Here is a 19,010-nt window from a genome sequence, read left to right on the forward strand (position 1 = left end):
GGGAGATTCTGAAGAGAAGTTGCAGAGGTTGGCTGATGAGTTTGGTAGGGTATGTAAAATAAGGAAGTTAAAAGTAAATATGGAAAAGAGTAAGGTGGTGATAAAAAATTAGGTAATGGAAGATTGGATATCAGATTGGAGGGAAAGAGTATGGAAGAGGTGAATGTATTCAGATATCTGAGAGTGGACGTGTCAGCAGATGGGTCTATGAAAGATAAGGTGAATCGTAGAACCGACGAGGGGAAAAAGGAGAGTTGTGCACTGAGGAGTCTATGGAGACAAAGAACTTTATCTATGAAAGGAGGGAGGGGGAGGTATGAGAGTATAGTTATACCAATGCTCTTGTATGGGTGCGAGGCATGGGTGGTGAATGTTGCAACAAGGAGAAGGCTGGAGGCAGTGGAGATGTCATGTCTGAGGGCAATGTGTAGTGTGAATATAATGCAGAGAATCCATAGTTTGGAGATTAGAAGGTGCAGGATTACCAAAACTATTATCCAGAGGGCAGAGGAGGGGTTATTGAGATGGTTTGGACATGTAATGAGGATGGAACGAAATAGAATGTCTTCAAGAGTGTACATATCTGTAGTAGAGGGAAGACGGGGTTGGGGGTCATCTTAGGAAAGGTTGGAGGTAAAGGAGGTTTTGTGTGCGAGGGGCATGATATACTACACAAGTATATAACATAGGAATTCAGTAACCCTGACACTTGGACTTCCAACAAGCGTGCATGAGCATGTCAGATAGGAGCAAATGGTTTTTAGGACTTAACATGCTGTTGGAGTGTAAGCAAGGTAACATTTATGAAGGGATTCAGGGAAACCGGCAGGCCGGACTTGATTCCTGCAGATAGGAAGTACAGTGCCAACACTGAAGGAGGGATGTTAATGTTGCAGTTTTATAACTGTAGTGTAAGCATGCCTCTGGCAAGACAATGATGGAGTGAACGATGGAAGTTTTTTCTTTTTTTTGGGCCACCCTGCCTTGGTGGAAAATGACTGATGTTTTAATAAAAAATAATATATTGTAATGATGATGTTCGGACATTAAATGAAGATATTTACCACAGTTTCGGTATGTTTTTGAAATTCGTGTTAAGACTACCACAAGGAAAATCTTTTTTGAAGTTATAACTGTTTCGGTTGCTGTGCAATCCGAAAAAGTTGTCTCCATACTCCATAAGCTTAATCCAGCCTCCTCTACCATAACCTCTTCAAGGGGAAGGGCCTCCTTGCTGTGGTGAAGAGGCTTTTGGTATAAGGAATTTTACCTTTCGGTCTTCCTCCGACCAAACCTAATTACCCCTCACTCCTCCCTTCCTTACCTAATTACTCCCCATTCCTCCCTTCCCTATCCCAGCCTTCATATCCTTCCCCTCTCTATCCTTTCCTGCTTTTGGTCTTTGGGGTCTTCCCCTCTGAAATTCTAGCTCCTAAGTTGGGAACAGGGTGTCAAACCACAGTACAGGCAGATTGAACTCGTGGCTAGCGAGTCATAAAACTCCAGACCAGCACATCTGCCACTAGCTGCGAGTTCAATCCCTGCCCGTACCGTGGTTTGTTTGCAATCGTGTCATTATGATTTCACGAGAAAGGGTGTCATTGTCCATCCCATTTCATTGAGGTCCTTGGAATCTGGATCATCTGGGTATGTCCCGATCCCCCTCTAGAGTTCCGGGGGTTGGCTTATGATGTCCTTCGGGTGACAGGTGCATCACTGGGGGCTGCCTGTTGGTTCCGGGAGGTGGTGGCTGAAGAAGGTATGCCTTGTGGTGAGTTTTGACCACCCTCTCTTTTTCTTTTGTCCGCCAAGGTGGCTCGGCGGATGTGATGTTGCTATCCTAGATTGCTGGTTTACCGGCATGAAGGGTAGGGTAGGGCATGGGTTCCACACTGCGTCTGCACTGCCTGCTGCACTAAGGGCCCTCTTGAGAGTGGAGGGGGATATACAATCCCTTTCATTCCTCCTGAGAGCTATCTCTCCATGTTCTCCTTCCTCCTTTTTTTCTCCATTTTTTAAATAAATTAAAAAAGGGGAAACTTATCATGGAGACCCAAACCTATGGCCTTCCTCTTCCCAGACCCTTTTTCTTCAGCACCCAATACAGAACCTGGCATGCCTTTGGACCATTCTTCGGACCTCTTCCAACCCGGTACCTTCTCTGAGTAACGTTTCGGTCTCATTTCATTACCATCCTCCAGTACTACGGTTCCAACCTACCCTTTAGATACATCTGACCTCTGCGCAGCTTGACTACGATCCCGGCTTCTCTTCCTACATTACCTACAGTGCACTGATTCGTAAGCGCAACTCGGGTTGGCCCACCTCTAACCTCGCGTCCAACAACTTTGGCCTGCCACTGATGACCCTATCTCAGTTTCTTCTCACGCTTCTAAGAAACAACCAACTAGGCAATTCCTCCCCTTATGCTTTATGTTTCAAAGTCCTTTTTGGACAAAATTCTTTACACTCCAAGTCTGCCAGAGAGTTAATGCCTTTAGATTCTTCTTCAAGCAGGAAAGGGCCTTAAGGTTCAGACCAAAGAAGAAGAGGTTAAGTCCCATTTCTTGACCAAGAGCCCCTCACCGACATAAAGAAACCTCCTTTGAGGGGGAGGGGGTAATAAAATACATTGTGCAAACAGCTGAATGGGTGTAATAGAGCTGTTTAGTACAAGATTAGTGCAAGAACTATGTTTACCTAATACAGTATACCCATTACATACAATAGTTTGCCTATCATACTCCTTCACACAGGATGATTTTTTTTAAAAAGGTAATGAAATTACCTGAGCTTGGAGACTTCATCAAGGAGATAAGGATATTGTCGAGCATTCCACTATGAGTTCAGTAGCTATGTCAACTTTAAATGGTATATTATGCAAAGATTTAGTAAAAGGCGAAACCATCATGCAAACACACACACATACACAATGATAAAGCTCTTGGAGCAGGGAGAGTGGACCTAGTAGCAACTAGCAAAGAGACAGGGCCAGGAGCTATGACTCAACCCCTGTAATCACAAATAGGTGAGTACACCCACACAGAGGAGCTATGACCCGACCCCTGCAATCACATACAGGTGAGCCAACACACACAAGTACATGCACCCGTGCCGAACTGCTATATCTAATCTGCTAGAGCCAGTGATTCTCAACCAGAGGTAAATTAACCCTTTATGGGTAAAAAATACATGGCAAGGGGTAAATATTTGATGTACCTGATAATGTACAACTGTTTAGGAAAGAATGTTTTATTTTTTGGTGATACGAATGTATATTGCTATTTTTTGTGAAAAAACTGAATAATTTATTCTTTTCTGACCTTGTTTTTCTGTCCCTTTATGATGGCAATAAATTTCTGTATGGAAGGGGGTAAACGGAGAAATACATCAAGCTGAGGGGGGTTAATGATGGAGGAAAAGTTGAAAATTCCTGTGCAGCTAAAGGATACGAGTGTCGACCAAATGCAGCAACGAACGGTCTCTCCATCTGGAGAGGTTGAAATCAGAGGAAGACCTTGTACATGCGACTGATGGATAGTGGAATCGATAGCCTCTCCATCACATGGATAGGCTAAAATCACTGGAAGACCATTTTCACTTGGATATGTTGAACCTAGAGGAAAAGAAAATGTTAAATCAGAAGTGCAATAAAAAATGTGGGGAAGGAGAGAAAAGAGATGAAAGTGAATGGTTATAGTTAAATATTATAATAACTGTTCTGAAGAGCAAAAGAATGTCTTTAGGTACACCGCAGGGAGGAGTTCTTAGTCCCATGCTATTTAATATTCTGATTAATGCTCTCCTAAATGCTCTACCTGCCTCACCTAAACATATAGCTATAAGCTATGCTGATGATATCATGATCCATACAACAGGGCATAAGAAGATGAATACCATTCTTAATGAAGTTCAAGCAATTTGTAATCGACTAGGCCTCATAATATCTTCCTCTAAAACTAAGATATTAACAAGCAAACGACATCCCCCACCCATCTATTTGCAGGGTGAAATCATTAGCTACGTTAAAACTTACAGATATCTTGGTGTAGATGTACCCTTTAACAAATCCACTATACCACAACTAAACAAGAAATGTAAAGCTAGGCTAAATGCTCTCAAAGCTGTTGCTGGCTACAATCCCAACTATGGTGCAAATGTGAGAATCGTGAGAATGATGTACATAGCCTATGTTAGGTCCTTAATTGATTATGCTGCTCCCATGTTGATATTAGCTAGAGAAAGTTCTCTCCGACCCTTGGAGTTAATGCAAAATGAAGCTCTCAGGATTATTCTTGGCTGTCCCAGATCTACAAAAGTTCTTAACATGAGGAAGGAGCTTGGTATTTCTAGTATCAGTGATAGGATTGTTGAAATTAACACTGTACTCGGTATTAGAATGCTGAGAAACGAACCAGACACTGTCACAGTGAATCTTACCAAGTGTCTAGAGGTAAATACACACAGATCTAAATGGATTGTGAAAACGTGCAATTGCATTAAGTTTTATAACCTGCATGAACTGTATCACTGTAGGCAACAAGAGCATTTCACCCCTCCATGGAAGATGTGTTCATTTAATATCACATACCTACAAGTCTCTCCCAAGAAGCTCATTGCTAGTAATCCCTTCCTTAAATCTCTTGTTAGAGCAACTGCTCAAGAAGAAATTTCTCACCTAGCTGGTAGTAACAAGTTATCACAAGTTATATACACTGATGGATCTAAACAGGAGTCTTCTGGCAGGGCTGCATCTGCTCTTGTTGCCACCTCCCTAGTTAAGAATGATAATAAATTTGTTGAGTTAGGCATAAGAATTAACAACTGGGCGTCTACACTGCAAACTGAATTGTTTGCAATCCTAATGGCGCTAAAGCTAACCTATGACACTGAGCTTGACTCTATCATCATTACTGATTCTATGTCATCATTGAAGGCTCTTGGCTCATATAATGACTCCAACAACATGCTCATTGGGGAAGCTAGGTATAGATACTCAAAAATTAGGGACAAAGGAATTAATGTACAATTGCTATGGATCCCATCACACATTGGATTACTCCTTCATGATAAAGTTGATATGTTAGCCAAGAAGAGTATCGAGAAGGAGAATGTAGAATATAACTTTGGTATAACTGTGTCTAGCATTAGGAATAATATTAGGAGAGAAGTAAATAATGAAAATGATTGTTATAGGAATGCAGTTAGAAGCCTGAGTAGATCTATAACCGACTATGATAACATGAACGTAGATAAGTATGTTTATGGAGCAACTTGCAATGTGAACAGACTGACTGATGTTGTAGTGGCCAGGCTTAGGCTTGGTTACAAGTACTTCTGGCAGTTTGGGAGACACACAGATGATGATCAAACTAAATGTAAATTATGTGATCAGGCATATGGTCACTCTCTTGAACACTATGTGCTTAATTGTCCACTTATTGAGGAATACAGAGACAGACAGTATAATAACCTATGTGACATGTTAATGAAAATAAGATACCAGATATATTAAGCAAATTTCCTAAATTTGCTTGTAACAGATAAGTGAACTATAGATATGTAGATATAAATCCATATGTATTCCTGTTAACCCTTTGGGGCCTAGTTCCTAGGCCTTTTGTGTATCCATATGCTCTCGCGCTACCGTCCACAGGATGGACATGGGGTGCACAATAAACTAGCCACTTCGGTGGCAAAATCTAAAATCTGAAGAGCAAAATAAATGAAGAGTGGGAAAGTTAAATATTCTCAAGGAGGAAACTCTGGAAATGAGTAACAAACAAGAAGATAGCATGGAAAAGGAGACAGGGGCAATTATGGCTGAAGAGCTCAAAGAGTGGAAGAGAAAATGAAAAAAAATACTGAAAACTATGGAGAAAATGAGGTGAAAGGTAGAAGGGGCAGCAATAATGGAGAAACTACAAGCAATCAAGAAGGCACAAAGGAGAAAAGTAATTAGCAGAGATACTCAGGAGGTGATAAGAAAAGCAAGGGAACTAGTGACAACAGATAAAAGAAATCTGGAAAGACATTGGGAGAAAGAGAAGCAGGTCACTGATGATTGTAAGTCAGAAAGGACACGAGAGAAAAAGGAGCATGATTATAAGATACAAGTGTAACATCTGGGTATCTTTATTGTGGAGACATTTTACCCTCCAGTGGCATTATTAATCCATTAGAGAATAATCCTGGAGGCAGTGGAAGACATGCTTTAGTAATCTGAATTGATTAATCCTTCAGCCTTATTAGGAAGTGTTCATTCCATCAGGCTGGTTGAATCTAAAGTACCGGAAGATGCACAAGAATTATGACTTGCATACTAAGAGACAGGAGAGGCGAAGCAGTTCAATGACGGCGTCATAATGGATGGAGCCCACTAGTGGAAATAGGTCATACCAACAGATTAGGCATGCAAAGTATAGTAGAATTTTCTGTACTGAGATTGCAAGATGTTGCATCAGATGGACTGAAAACTTCCTAGCAGGGCTGAGGGACTGATCGCCGTTTTAAGTCTTCCACAGTCTCTAGATTATTCTCGGTATTAGACTAATAAAGCCACTGGCTGGTAATACATCTTCAAAAACATAAATTATATTGACTGAGTGTATATAAGAATAATAATTCAAGACGGAAAATTCTTCAGAGGATCGGGGTCACAAGTAGCTTCAAACATGATCTTGAGTCAGACCATTCTTGAGGAGCACAAGATATCACCAGTTATACATAGATTGGGGAGGAACAGTTGAGGGAGCACCAAAAAAGGGTCGCCAGTTACAGGCTCTCCCCCTGCTCATCTCTTAGCAGGCCCAACTCCACTTCCTCCACAATAACAGTAACCCCTCACCCTCCCCTTCCCACCCATCTACAGATGAGCAACCAACAGAAAGCGTAGTGACTACAAACCAGAACATAATAAAACAAAGTATAGTACACAAATTCGGATGAATTATCATACAAGAATGATGAACTGAAAGAACAGACGGGAGAGGCAACACCAAGTATTATAGAATCGCAGAGACAAAACTAACCAAAATGATAACAGATGCCATATTCGTAGAACGATATCAAGCAATGAGGAGAGGCAGTTGCACTGCTAATCAGGAACCAGTGGAGTCGTAAAGCAATGAGTGATGAAGTGACTGTATTGTGGGCACAATCAAGATTAGCCGACCCGAAGTAGTAGTAGAAGCAGTGCTTTACAACCAGCCATCAAACAGCAGATGACCAAGACGGGATATGAAGATAAAGCAATGGTTGACACCAGAGCAGCGATAGCAAGAAGTACCCATATGGCACTTCTTGCTATCTCTATCTCTATCCCACTAATCGTGGGAGATTCCAACCACAAAGAAATAGGCAAGAATTGAAGAAAACAGATAGGTGAGTAGAAGAGCAAAAGTGAGTGAGGCAAGAAGCTGTGTGGCAATTTGAGTGACATAGCAGCAAAAGCCAAATCTAAACCGAAACTACTTCGCAGTCACAAAGGAAAAGACAATAGTAAAAGACCAGGTAACAGGACTGAAGAAGAAATGGGAGAAACTCGCGAGAAATGACAAGGAAGTCTGTGAGAGGTTGAACAAACAATTTAAAGAGGTGTTCTCAGCATAAACGGGCAGCACCAGAGTCAGAAGTTACACAAACAGGTTTGGCCATTATACACACAAGGCAAACGGGAAATTTTTCTTCCCTTAAGCTGGGTACATTAAAGACAATGGCACTCGACAAATGTCACCATGCATTCTGAAAGAGGGAGAAGCGCTGCCTGAGCCACTATCTAAAATCTACAGGTCACTGGATAGGGGACAAATGTCAGTGATCTTTAAAGGACAAACGTAGTCTCAGTATTTAAGAAAAAAGTGACAGGCAAGAAGCATTAAATTACAGACCAGTATTACTAACATATATAATATGTAAGATATTGGAGAACAAACAAAAGTACTGGCGCACTTGGAGAGAAGTGCCTTCATAAGCAATAAGCAGCATGGGTTTAGAGATGGCAAATTTTCCTCGCAAACCTGCTGATTTTAATGATAGTTTTATTTCTTTGAGCCATGCAGATTGTGTAGCTAAATAGGTAGATGTATGAGTAAAACAGCAGGCACAAAAGCCACTATGACAAAGTAACAGAAGCGAGACAGGAGAGGGAGGGAGGATAGATGGATAAATGATATATTACTGGATTGCAAGAAAGCATTTGATATTGTACCTCATAAGAGATTGGGATAAAAAAAAAGCTTGTGAAACAGGTAGGAACAACAAGGAATGCACTACAATAGATTAAATAGTATCTCAGGAGACAGATGTGCGAGAGAATCTGTAAGGATCAAGAAATAGTCAGATGTATCCCTATTTGCAGACGTAAAATTAATGCAAATAAAAACCAAAGACAACAACGAAAAGCTACAAATGAACTTGGACACTAACAGCACTATTCAACCACAGCAAATACAGGGTTAAGAAAATTGTGGAGTGGTACGAAGATCATAAACTGATTACAGACTTGGGGGGGGGGTAGAGACTGCGAATATAACTGAAATAAAGATTACAGGGTGAACATAGTGCCAAGCATATCGCTAGAGGCACGAAACTCCTCTGCAGTGAATGCTTCTCTGGCAAATCTGAATAGCTTTCAGGAAACTCAAGTCATACATGACCATATATTCAACATAGTATGTCAGGCCCATCTTGGAGTATGCAACACCAACGTGGAACCCCCCACTTGATAAAGCATTTTGAGAAACTGAAGATAGTCCAAAGGTAAGCAGCGAGACTAGTCCTAGAGCAGAGGAGAATGAACCTGAGGTTTATCTTAGTGATGAGCCATGGCTATGACCCTTGCAAATTTCCTGAAATGTAATTTCATTCATGCTTCGTGAATAAAGGTCTATCCGGACAGGTCAGAGTGAGGGTGGCACTGGCTTTGCAGTGATCATGGGTGAAGACAGTATTGGGATCACACCAAACAGGTCCTCTGTGTTCACTATGAGCTCTACGCAATCTTGATGGCTTAGTGTGTTGTTTGCCCTGACCTAGCATACTTCTGTCTGCCCTGTGTTACAAAAGAGCCAGTAGTGGTTAGCCTGTTTCCAGGGGCACACTGAGTTAGTTAAATACTATTATGCATCCCATACCCATTCTGTGGGAGGCAGTCAAAAGATTACACAGGTACGTAATAGGTCCAGGGCCTGCGCCACAGTTTTGATAACTATATAAGTTACAGTGGTATTGAACTGTTTACATGTTTATACTATCTGGTTGCAATCGTAATGAGTATGCGAGTTCTTTCGGTGTCTGGTCCATGTTCGTGTTCTGGGAAATGAAAGGGATGATGCACATTCGAAGGCTGCCACTATGAGCTCTCACTATTGAAGACTATTGCCTTACTGTGACTTGAGTTGGGAAGTGGCGAGTCAGGTGGTCCCCACAGACAGGAAGCAGGTTATCCATGGTTTGGCAGAATGTAGGTGTTTGACTTTCCTCCAACAATAGGATTCATCACTTTGAGACGGGTCTCTGAGGAGAAAGGATTGGGCACACACATCTTACCTATGTTTTGCAAGTGTTCCTGCTCCCTCTTTGTAGCTAATGTCATGCAGCTGACTGTGAAACACATTCTAACTCTGTCCACCACTTAGTTCGCTTTCTTCGTGGTGTTTACAATTAGCAGTTTTTATAATTATAAGAGACTTTCTATAAAGTAGTTTATATATGTCAATCGTATGTCAATTGTGCACTGTAGAGAAATAAAATTTGTCACTGTAGTTACCGGTTGTCAAAGGAACTTGTCGATAGATTGGCCTCCCTTTTTTTGTGTGAGTGTAATTCGGTGAGAGTATTTTTTTCATGCTATTAGCTTTTATTTCTTATGTGTTGTATTTATGTTTCACTGATCTAGTGTTGAATGATCAACAGGGTTAAAACATTCTTCAAATTTCCAAACTACTGAACCCACCTACCTTCTATTTCACAAGCATAACGTTATTAGTAGGGCACTTCCTGGGTCACCGTTTTCCCTTTATTATTAATGAAAAGTTCTAAACTTATGTATATGTATGTTAGTTACCATTCTGTCCTAGGCACATGTCGATTATATACCTCTGATATACCTTTGAAGAGCTTCGAGAGTTTGACTACTCTCGGAGCCCGGCCATGGGCCAGGGTCGTCTGGGGCTTGCCTGGTCAACCAGGTAACCTAGGCCTGTTGTAGTGTGTGTGTGTACTCACCTAGTTGAGGTTGCGGGGGTCGAGTCCGAGCTCCTGTGTGTGTGTGTGTGTGTGTGTGTGTGTGTGTGTGTGTGTGTGTGTGTGTGTGTGTGTGTGTGTGTGTGTGTGTGTGTATGTGTGTGTGGTACTCGACTAATTGCGGTTAAAGAGGTCGAGTCTATAGCTCCTGGCCCCACCTCTTCACTGTGAGAGAGAGAGAGAGAGAGAGAGAGAGAGAGAGAGAGAGAGAGAGAGAGAGAGAGAGAGAGAGAGAGAGAGAGAGAGAGAGAGAGAGAGAGAGAGAGAGAGAGAGAGACGGGGAAGGGAGAGGAAGAGAGGGAGGGAAGGAGAGAGGGAGAGACTGACTCGGTGCACGTACACAGGTACTCACCTAATTGTACTCACCTAATTGTGGTTGCAGGGGTCGATACTCAGCTCCTGGCCCCGCCTCTTCGCTGATTGCTGCTAGGTCCTCTCTCTCCCTGCTCTCTGAGCTTTGTCATACCTCGTCTTAAAGCTATGTATGGTTCCTGCCTCCACTACATCACTTGCTCGACTATTCCACTTCCTGACGACTCTGTGACTGAAGAAGTACTTCCTAACATCCCTTTGACTCGTCTGAGTCTTCAGCTTCCAGTTGTGACCCCTTGTTTCTGTGTCCTCTCTCTGGAACATCCTGTCTCTGTCCACCTTATCTCTTCCACGCAGTATTTTGTATGTCGTTATCATGTCTCCCCTGACCCTCCTGTCCTCCAGCGTCGTCAGGCCGATTTCCCTCAACCTTTCTTCGTGGGACATTTCCCTGAGCTCCGGAACTAACCTTGTTGCAAACCTTTGCATTTTCTCTAATTTCTTGACATGTTTATTGCGCTGTCTCTTATCGTGCTAGTGGCAACCCTGCTTTTCATTGGAGAGATGTTGCATCGTCTGTCTCTGTGTATATGCAGTAAAACGTGCATTTCTTTCAGTGTATTTGTACCGAAATGTATCTGTCTCAGTATATATATATACAAGAGAGTCTCTCTCAGTGCACATACACCGAGAGGTGTGCATTTCTCATTGTATTTAAAGTGAAATATGTATCTCTCAGTGTATATAAGCTGAGTTAACTTTGTACGTATTTTAGGAATTAACGTATGTATGTGGACTGGTGGCAGAAGCTTTCGCTTCACATGGTCCAAGTCGGACCGAAACGTCGTCGTAACCTTCTCTCTTTTATGTGCGGGTTATTTGTGTATCGTTCCAGTCACGGTATTGTGCCTTTTTGTTATTTATTTATAAAACAAATTCCAACCACACAATAGAGCGAAAAACTAACGTAAAAGACCTGGGAGTGATCATGTCACAGGATCTCGCCTTCAAAGACCATAACGTTGTTTCAATCGCATCTGCAAGAAAAATGACAAGATAGATAATGAGAACCTTTAAAACTAGGTTACTTGTTCTATCTAGGCTGGAATATTGCTGCACACTAACAGCACGTTTCAAGGCAGGTGAAATTGCTGACCTAGTAAGTGTACAGAGAACCTTCACGGCACACATAAATGTGATAAAACACCTCAATTACTGGAAACGCTTGAAGTTCCTCAACCTGTACTCCCTAGAATGCAGGCGGGAGTGATACATGATTATATACACTTGGAAAATTCTAGAGGGATTAGTACCAAACTTGCACACGAAAATCACTCCCTATGAAAGCAAAAGACTCGGCAGACGATGCAACATCCCCCCAGTGAAAAGCAGGGGTGCCACTAGCACGATAAGAGACAACACAATAAGTGTCAGGGGCCCAAGACTGTTCAACTGCCTCCCAGCATACTTAAGGGGGATTACCAATAGACCCCTGGCTGTCTTCAAGAAGGCACTGGGCAGGCACCTAAAGTCAGTACCTGACCAGCCGAGCTGTGGTTCGTATGTCGGGTTGCGTGCGGTCAGCAGTAACAGCCTGGTTGATCAGGCCCTGATCCACCATGAGGCCTGGTCACAGACCGGGCCACGGGGGCGTTGACCCCCATAGCCCTCTCCAGGTATACTCACATGGTGAGGGTCCGGGTTTGATTCTCGGCGAAGGGGTGAAAACATTGCACGTGTTTCCTTGGTTTAGAAAAACACGTAAGTAAACACTAGGACATATTACTTTGCCTGGTACCACCTACCCAGCAACACAGGAGTCACATGATCTCATCGTCTACCCGTCCTCATCCCAATATGGCATTCTTCAGGTCGCCATGCGTCACTCACACCTCACTCTCTGCCTATATATACTGTCTTTTAACCTCTGTATGTTTGAAGTGATCAAGGTCTCAGGACCGAAATGTTTTCTAATAAATATGTCCTGGTGTTTGCTTACGTGTTTTTCTAAACCAAGTCGTCGGTATTTATTACCAAAGTTTATACCACGTGTTTCCTTACATCGGTTGTCTGTTCACCCATCAGTAAAATTGGTACCTGAATGTGACCTGACCTAACTAGGCTTAAGTCGGTAGGAGACGTGGACCTGCCTCGCATGGGCCAGTAGGCCTGCTGCAGTGTTCTTTCTTATGTTCTTATGTATTAGTCGACTGGTGTGGGTCGCATCCTAGGACAAAACTGACCTAATTTGCCCGAAATGTTCTGCACAACAAGCGGCTTTCTATATAGTAGTATGTCATTGTATACTTTGTACATGTACTTGTTAGGTAAGACACATATGCAACAGTTAGGTATCTTTATTTCGAAACGTTTCGCCTACACAGTAGGCTTCTTCAGTCGAGTACAGAAAAGTTGATAGAAGCAGAAGATACTTGAAGACGATGTTCACTCTGTCAGACACTGCAACACCAGGGTATCTTGGTACAGACCTGAAATCAACTTTGTCAACTTCTACTAGTGAGAATGGCTGGATCTGAGAGGGACCTGACCTTCCAACGACAACATTCTTACATCTGTGACGAATGGTTTTGAAAACCGACAAGTTGAAGAATTGAGACACTTATGCAACACATGGGAATCTTTATTGAAGAAACGTTTCGCCACACAGTGGCTTCATCAGTCCAATACAAAGAAGAAGTGGGTAAGGAGAGTAGAAGTTTGAGGTAATCAGTCCCTCAACCTGGAATCGATGTGTTCAGTCCATCACTCTTGTAGGTGGATGGACTGAACACATCGATTCCAGGTTGAGGGACTGATTACCTCAAACTTCTGGAAATAAATGGTATAAAATACCGACACAATGGAAATATAAACACAAATGCAGTATAATGTGATCCTTTATTGACAACGTTTCACCCACAGTAGTGGGCTTTTTCAAGTCACACATGGATCTACCTGGGGTTGGAAGGTACGGGAGTATTTATAGTTATGTTCAGAATGTTGAGGTCAGGTGGAGAATGCTGCATCTGATGATCTACCGGGTGGGGTTATAGAGTCTTGGGTAGCTAGGCAGGGGTATTGGACAAGTTGTGAGTAGACCTTCTGCAGTGTTCTATGTTCTTATGTGGGATAGCGATGAAGAAGTTTCTTGGCGAGTGGTTCAGCTATGTTATAGAAGCCATTGTTCTGGTTGAAATTGTTGGTTATAGAGATAAGCGATGATTCCAGGATTCTTCTGTATTGAGTGTTGTCTTCTGTGGCTATAAGTCTTGAGTTTCTGTAGTTAATTAAATGGTTGTGTGAATTGCGATGTTGTACACAGGCATTCCTTGTATCGTCAGTCCTGCTTGCATATTGGTGTTCTGAAATACGTGTTTGGAGGTCTCTTGATGTTTCGCCCACATATAATTTGTTGCAGTCATTACAAGGGATTATGTATACCCCTGCAGAGGATGGAGGCTTGTCCTGTCTACTACTGGTGATGTCCTTGATGGTCGTGGTTGTGGAGGTAGATACTTGGAATGATGTTTTGGCAAAGATGTTGGAAACATGTTTGGCAATGGAGTTGGTGGGAAGGACTATGTATCTCTTCTCGGCAGTGTCTTCTCTGGGTGTGTTGAAGATGTTTAATGCCCGCCGTCTGCAGTCTCTGATGAAGTGACGAGGATAGTGGAGTTTAGAAAATACTTGTTCAATTATAGTGCATTCTTCCTCAAGGAACTCGTTGCTGCAGATTCTGAGTGCACGCAGGAAGAAGCCTATAATTACACCACGTTTGGTTTTGGTGTCGTGGTGAGAGTAGAAGTGGAGAAGATCGTTTTGGTTGGTGGGTTTTCGATAGACTTTAAAACGAAGTTCGTGGTCAGCTTTGCAGAGCAGAACATCAAGGAAAGGAAGAGTGTTGTCGACTTCTTCTTCAAGTGTGAACTGGATTGAAGGCTCGACCTGGTTGAGCTTGTCTTGGAGAGCTTGAACGTTGAAGCGTTTAGGAGTTATGAGGAGAATGTCGTCAACATAACGGAGCCAGGTGACAGACGAAGGAATAATGGTGGAGAAACGTTCGGCTTCTAGATGTTCCATGTATAGGTTCGCCAGGACTGCACTGAGTGGCGAACCCATGGGTAGTCCAAAAGTCTGCTGAAAGAGGTGATTTTCGAAAGAGAAACACGTAAAGCCAACACATAGTTCAACAAGGTCGATGAAATCGCTGGCTGGAATGGGAAGATCAAGTGAATCGTCAATTTTCCTGCGCAAGAGATCGATGGCTTGTGTAGTAGGTACAGACACAATGACTCAGACTTCCAAAAAGGCTAGCTTCAAGGCATCATCTCAGCAGCCATCTCAACACACAGCTCCTCGACGTTACATCAATGCACTCAAAGGTTTAGCAGAAGACACGACCATCAGGGTCACCACCGCTGATAAAGGAGGTGGTGTTGTTATCATGAACACTGACGATTACAGGAACAAAATGCTCAATCCACTTAATGACCCAGATACCTACGAACCTCTCACAACTAACCAAGTGGACAACCTTACTAAAACTTTTCTTCAAAGGACTCGCCGCATTCTGAGGGGCTCAGAACAAGGGAAGAAACTTCTGCACACCATGCCCAGCAACCCCAGACCTGCCAGAATGTACGGCATGCCAAAGACTCACAAGCCTGGTATCCCACTGAGGCCCATATCCTCGGGAATAGGCAGTGCTCCCCACCAGCTCTCAGGAATTCTCGCCAAACACCTCTCTAAACTCTTGGGCACTATCAGTCCAGCACATCTCAAACACTCAGGTGATCTTCTCAATCGCATTCGCAACATCAACATCAGGAACAAGAAACTTTCCAGCCTTGACGTGACTTCCCTATTCACCAAAGTACCTACTACACAAGCCATCGAATTCTTGCACAGGAAAATTGACGATTCACTTGATCTTCCCATTCCAGCCAGCGATTTCATCGACCTTGTTGAACTATGTGTTGGCTTTACGTGTTTCTCTTTCGAAAATCACCTCTTTCAGCAGACTTTTGGACTACCCATGGGTTCGCCACTCAGTGCAGTCCTGGCGAACCTATACATGGAACATCTAGAAGCCGAACGTTTCTCTACCATTATTCCTTCGTCTGTCACCTGGCTCCGTTATGTTGACGACATTCTCCTCATAACTCCTAAACGCTTCAACGTTCAAGCTCTCCAAGACAAGCTCAACCAGGTCGAGCCTTCAATCCAGTTCACACTTGAAGAAGAAGTCGACAACACTCTTCCTTTCCTTGATGTTCTGCTCTGCAAAGCTGACCACGAACTTTGTTTTAAAGTCTATCGAAAACCCACCAACCAAAACGATCTTCTCCACTTCTACTCTCACCACGACACCAAAACCAAACGTGGTGTAATTATAGGCTTCTTCCTGCGTGCACTCAGAATCTGCAGCAACGAGTTCCTTGAGGAAGAATGCACTATAATTGAACAAGTATTTTCTAAACTCCACTATCCTCGTCACTTCATCAGAGACTGCAGACGGCGGGCATTAAACATCTTCAACACACCCAGAGAAGACACTGCCGAGAAGAGATACATAGTCCTTCCCACCAACTCCATTGCCAAACATGTGTCCAACATCTTTGCCAAAACATCATTCCAAGTATCTACCTCCACAACCACGACCATCAAGGACATCACCAGTAGTGGTATAAACCTTGGTAATAAATACCGACAAGTTGGTTTAGAAAGACACGTAAGCAAACACTATAACATATTTATTAGAAAACGTTTCGGTCCTGGGACCTTGATCACTTCTAACATACAGAGGTAGGAAGACATTATATATAGGCAGAGAGTGAGGTGTGACGCACGTGACCTGAGGAATGTTCTTATGACATTCCTCAGGTCACGTGCGTCACACCTCACTCTCCGCCTATATATAATGTCTTCCTACCTCTGTATGTTAGAAGTGATCAAGGCCCCAGGACCGAAACGTTTTCTAATAAATATGTTATAGTGTTTGCTTACGTGTCTTTCTAAACCATCACCAGTAGTAGACAGGACAAGCCTCCATCCTCTGCAGGGGTATACATAATCCCTTGTAATGACTGCAACAAATTATATGTGGGCGAAACATCAAGAGACCTCCAAACACGTATTTCAGAACACCAATATGCAAGCAGGACTGACGATACAAGGAATGCCTGTGTACAACATCGCAATTCACACAACCATTTAATTAACTACAGAAACTCAAGACTTATAGCCACAGAAGACAACACTCAATACAGAAGAATCCTGGAATCATCGCTTATCTCTATAACCAACAATTTCAACCAGAACAATGGCTTCTATAACATAGCTGAACCACTCGCCAAGAAACTTCTTCATCGCTATCCCACATAAGAACATAGAACACTGCAGAAGGTCTACTCACAACTTGTCCAATACCCCTGCCTAGCTACCCAAGACTCTATAACCCCACCCGGTAGATCATCAGATGCAGCATTCTCCACCTGACCTCAACATTCTGAACATAACTATAAATACTCCCGTACCTTCCAACCCCAGGTAGATCCGTGTGTGACTTGAAAAAGCCCACTGTGTGGGTGAAATGTTGCCAATAAAGGATCACATTATACTGCATTTGTGTTTATATTTCCACCTCAAACTTCTACTCTCCTTACCCACTTCTACTTTGTGGAAATAAATGGTATAAAATACCGACACAATGGAAATATAAACACATATGCAGTATAATGTGATCCTTTATTGACTACGTTTCGCCCACACAGTGGGCTTTTTCAAGTCACAAACAGAACTACCTGGGGTGGAAGGAACGATGGGCATTAAACATCTTCAACACACCCAGAGAAGACACTGCCGAGAAGAGATACATAGTCCTCCCCACCAACTCCATTGCCAAACACGTTTCCAACATCTTTTCCAATACCTCATTTCAAGTATCTACCTCCACAACCACGACCATCAAGGACATTACCAGTGATAGACAGGACAAGCTTCCACCCTCTGCAGGGGTATACATAATCCCTTGTAATGACTGCAACAAGTTATACGTGGGCGAAACATCAAGGGACCTCCAAACACGTATTTCAGAACACCAATATCCAAGCAGGTCTGACGACACAATGAATGCCTGCGTACAACACCGTAATTCACACAACCATTTGATAAACTACAGAAACTCAAGACTTATCGCCACAGAAGACAACACCCAATACTGAAGAATCCTGGAATCATCACTTATTTCTATATCCGACAACTTCAACCAGAATAGTGGCTTCTACAACATAGCTGAACCACTTGCCAAGAAACTTCTTCATCGCTATCCCACATGAGAACACTGTGGGGGGTCTGCTCACAAACTTATTCAATCTCCTTTCCAAGCTACCCAAGATTTTAGACTCTATAACCGTACTCGGTACATCATCAGATGCAGCATTCTCCACCTGACCTCAGCATTCTGAACCTGACTATAAATACTCGCATTCCTTCCACCCCAGGTAGTTCTGTTTGTGACTTGAAAAAGCCCACTGTGTGGGCGAAACGTAGTCAATAAAGGATCACATTATACTGCATATGTGTTTATATTTCCACTTCTACTTCGTATTGGACTGATGAAGCCACTGTGGCGAAACGTTTCTTCAATAAAGATTCCCATGTGTTGCATAAGTGTCTCAATTCTTCATTCTTACATCTGTTAGGTATTTTATACCATTTTAATGTTCATTCTTACATCTACTAGTGGCCTACATCTCACCTCCTGGCGGTATATAGGCTCTATCCTGTCACTTCAACTCCATATTCTTTCAGACTATGGAACAATACTCTTCTCCAGACTGAGGGACTGACCACCTCAAAACTTCAAGGGTGGACTGATTACATCGTCTTCTAGTATCTTCTGCTTCTATCAACTTTTCTGTACTCGACTGAAGAAGCCTACTGTGTAGGCGAAACGTTTTGAAATAAAGATTCCTAACTGTTGCATATGTGTCTTACCTAACAACCTGTCGGTATTTTATACCATTTTAATGTTCAATCTGTCTGACACTGCAACACAAGGGTATCTTGGTACAGACCTACAATCAACTTCGACAACCTCTACTAGTGAGAACGGCTGGATTTGAGAGGGACCTGTCCTCCCAACATCTGAGTTCTTACCTCTCCTAGTGACCTACGTCTAACCTCCTGGCGCTATATAAGGCTCCATCCTGTCACTTCATCTCCATATTGTTTCATACCATGGAACAATGCTCTTCTCCAGACTGAGGGACTGACCACCTCAAAACTTTAAGGGTGATGGACTGATTACATCGTCTTCTAGTATCTTCTGCTTCTATCAACTTTTCTGTACTCGACTGAAGAAGCCTACTGTGTAGGCGAAACGTTTCGAAATAAAGATTCCTAACTGTTGCATATGTGTCTTACCTAACAACCTGTCGGTATTTTATACC

At 42.7% G+C, this 19,010-nt stretch overlaps 1 protein-coding gene and 1 long non-coding RNA gene across 3 annotated transcripts in view; one reads left to right on the forward strand and one right to left on the reverse strand.

Moving 5' to 3' along the window:
- LOC128689188 (uncharacterized) overlaps positions 1-19,010 on the forward strand; it is a 433,687-nt gene that overhangs the window by 103,913 nt on the left and 310,764 nt on the right. The gene's annotated exons all lie outside the window — the stretch shown is intronic.
- The window catches only part of LOC138853018 (uncharacterized), a 92,870-nt gene that overhangs the window by 66,855 nt on the left and 7,005 nt on the right, over positions 1-19,010 (reverse strand). Inside the window, exon 2 of one of the 2 annotated variants that reach the window (XR_011392252.1) lies at positions 3,324-3,616. This is a non-coding gene — a long non-coding RNA (uncharacterized lncRNA). Of the gene's footprint in view, positions 1-2,721; positions 3,617-19,010 lie in introns of those variants that run through there. The other variant, XR_011392251.1, reaches the window with a different exon arrangement.

This window comes from Cherax quadricarinatus, chromosome 21 (assembly GCF_038502225.1).
Source record: "Cherax quadricarinatus isolate ZL_2023a chromosome 21, ASM3850222v1, whole genome shotgun sequence".
Taxonomy (NCBI): Eukaryota; Metazoa; Arthropoda; class Malacostraca; order Decapoda; family Parastacidae; genus Cherax; species Cherax quadricarinatus.